The 3,718-nt window shown below is 34.4% G+C and overlaps 1 pseudogene; it reads left to right on the plus strand.

Moving 5' to 3' along the window:
- The first annotated feature begins 246 nt into the window (after window positions 1-246).
- LOC101689632 lies at window positions 247-1,182 on the plus strand (annotated as a pseudogene).
- Window positions 1,183-3,718: the final 2,536 nt, after the last annotated feature.

A 3,718-nucleotide genomic window follows, 5' to 3' on the forward strand; every position in this document is an offset into this window, starting at 1 on the left:
GAAAATAAAATGTATACTCCTTCAAATGCTTTTCAATTGCTGTATAGCTATATTGTTTCAAAGTGATGTGACAAATAAATTTCAAATTATAGACAGTGATGCTGATATGTTTAATATTATATATTTTCATAAGTTCAACTATTATTCATCAAATAGAAATAGGAAATCATCAGTGCTAATTGTGACTTTATTTTTATTTATTCTCTTTGTATAAAAGAACTTCTGCAGCCTTTCTGAATCAAAGAAATGGATCCTAAAAGTGGATCTGTAGTGACTGAGTTTATTTTACTAGGATTTTCCGGAGGATGGGAACTTCAGATTCTCTAATTTGTAACATTCTCCTTAATCTACAGTGCCACTGTGTTGGGAAATATTCTCATTATGGTCACAGTGACATTTAGTTCCACTCTTCATTCTCCCATGTACTTCCTCCTTGGAAACCTCTCTTTTCTGGATATGTGTCTCTCCACTGTCACCACACCCAACATGATCACAGACTTACTCAATGAACACAAGACCATCTCCATATGGGGCTGCATGACCCAGATGTTCTTTATGCACTTCTTTGGGGGTGCCTAGATGACTCTTTTGATAGCCATGGCCTTTGACAGATATGTAGTCATATGCAAACCTCTGCACTGCAGGACAATCATGAGCCAGAGGCTGCTGAGTGGATTTGTGATACTTTCATGGACAATTGGGTTTGTACACACCATGAGCCAGATAGTATTAACAGTAAACTTGCTTTTCTGTGGCCCCAATGTCATAGACAATATATTTTGTGACCTTTCCCTTGTGATTAAGCTTGCTTGTACGGACACATAAACCCTGGAATTCTTTGTCATTGCTGACAGTGGGCTGCTCTCATTCATCTGTTTCATCCTCCTCCTTGTCTCCTAAACTGTCATCCTGATCACTGTACAACAAAGATCATCCGGAGGGCTCTCCAAGGCTCTGTCCACACTGTCTGCACACATCATTGTGGTCACTCTGTTCTTTGGACCTTGTATCTTTATCTATGTCTGGCCATTCAACAGTTTTGCTGGCAATAAAGTCCTTGCTGTATTTTAACTGTTATCACACTTACTGAATCCTACTATTTACACTCTGAGAAATCAGAAAATGCAAGGGGCCATGAGAAAATTACAGTTCCAACATGTTATCTCTATACAGAACTTCTAGATTTGAGCACCATATAATTAACACAACTTTTAAATACTGTGCTAACAGAAGCTGAATAGATTGTATATAATACATGGTTTCACTTTTCTTATGTTAGCGTGACTAGTCCAGAACCACACCTGTGCAGAACATCATAAAATATTTTAATTCACATTTACTACTGCTAAAGCTCATAATGATAATGAGTGACCTACAGCAAAATATACATTTGAAATCATTGAGCACTTTTCTATGGATATTCAATATATATTTATTAGTGAAGAAATAAATATTAAAAATATGGTGAATAGCAATAGAAATTATTTTAATAGATGTGGATTGTTAACATTCATAAAATTATACTATCTATACATGAGGTAGCAATACAAATCATGAGTTAAATAATGTCATCAGTGGGAAAGATATCATTCTAATCTCTTGATCCAATGAGACAAAAAATAATAATAAAGTTTCACAGTAGAGTGAATATAAAATAAAGATAATAATATACAGGACAGTTTCAGCCAAACTACAAAAAGCAGCCTTGAAACCAAGTGCTCCAAGAAATATCGTAAGGATGCACAGTTGCCTTTCAAACCTCAATAACTAAAAGCAGAAGCATATTTCTTGGTTTTAGGTACTATATCATTTAATTTTTTTCTTTCCAAGAGATTTACATAAAACCACACTTAAATTTGCCTCTGATAATCTTGTAATCCTTATTTTAATTATCAGTTAAATCTGATTTGATTGTGAGTGTTGAAGAGGGGGCAGTGCATGGTAAATTGGGAATCGCATACTCATTGATGGTAATGTTAAGTACTATCTCCCAATTCAAGACACCAACATTTCCTCCTGTCTTCTCTAGGCAACAGTTTTCTAATTGATTTTAAACCATCTTATATGTTCTTTCCTCCATTGAATGATTCTCCACATGCATCCAGAGTGATGAAATTAAAATGCAATTCTCAATGTTTCTTCCATGACTAAAACTATTTTCTCACATTGAGAAGAAGGTTCATATCCTTAATGGGCTTTCAAAAGCCAACCTGCTTCTGGAACTCATCTCTAATTTACTTTTTCAAAATGTCAGATTTATACTGACTCTCTTTTCCTTTTTTAAATAGACTGTAGAGTTCATTATTTTTTTTTACCGTATACTTGCCTTCTATGTACTTTTTTATTATGTTCAGTTAGCAAACATATAGTACATCATTAGTTTTTGATGTAGAGTTCAATGACTTATCAGTTGTGTGTAACACCCAGTGCTCATCACAACATATGCTCTCCTTAATACCCATCACCTGGCTACCCCATCCCTCTACCCTCTCCCTTCTGAAACCCTCAGTTTTCTTCCCAGAGTCAAGAGCCTCTCATGGTTTGTCTCCTTCTCTGATTTCTTCCCCTTAAGTTTATATTTCACCTAGAATAATCTTCCATTGCTTCTTCACCCAGCAAACTTCCTCTTATAGTACAGAATCCACATCCAATATTATATTTTAGAACACCTTTCCTATATGTTCTTGGCCAGTTTAGATTTCTTATTTTACTTGTTTATAGATTCTGCAATTTCCATCGTTTGCATAAAAAATGGCAATAATTATTTGCATATTTATAGGTTAATGTCAGCTTTGTCTTTTGCAATAAATTTTATGTATCTCCAATATCTAGCATACATATTGGCACCCAGAAGTTCATACATATTTACTGAATGAAGGAAGAAAAGATGAAATAACTATATTCTAGCAGAATATTATTTAATTTGACCTAAAACTAAGAAATACATGCAATTCTACTGTGAGATATCTGTTAAAAAATTAGAGTACATAAAAGTAGATATTACTCACATATTTAGTAATTGAATTATATGGATTAGAGCCTTGTTATTAAAGAAAAGGAACATGGAAGAAATTAAAAATTTTAGGCAAATGGAAGAAAATACAGAAGGCAAGTTGAGAATATTTGCTATGAAGATTATATTCAACTCTATCTCTACACAGTAAATATAAAATGTTAGTCTTACATAATAGCACACCCTATATTAAATAAATGATAACCATTTATAAGGTAAAATGTGCATCCAGTGGTGGATGGGATTACACTCCAACTGATAAAATATTACAAAAGATTTTTATGTCTGTCAGTATAGGACACTCAAAATCCTAAACCATTCTGCTAATCAAGCACCTAAAACTGCTAGAATCATCTAAAATAACCTTTAAAATCAATTACATATTTTAAAAGAATGTAAACAAATCACATCTGCAGTGCTGTATGAAGCTTCAGCTCCATTCCAGGAGGGTAAGCCAGCATTGAACCATTGCCCACTCTGAGAACACCTACAGAATACTGTTGCCTAGAGATCGTACAAATTTGGGAGAGTACTGGGGATTGGGCTTTGGGTCCTAACAGGGATAGAGAGTGACTGGAGGTCACTCAGTGTGCATGTATTTTCTGGGGGAAAAAAAAAAGAGAGAGAGAGAGAGAATATTAGAAGACTGTCTGGCTAGCAGAAATAGACAGACAGGAAAAAAATGTTAGCCAAACTTGGTTCTGG

Source organism: Mustela putorius, unplaced genomic scaffold (genome assembly GCF_011764305.1).
Source record: "Mustela putorius furo isolate JIRA1106 unplaced genomic scaffold, ASM1176430v1.1 tig00003896_pilon_pilon_pilon, whole genome shotgun sequence".
NCBI classification, from domain to species: domain Eukaryota; kingdom Metazoa; phylum Chordata; class Mammalia; order Carnivora; family Mustelidae; genus Mustela; species Mustela putorius.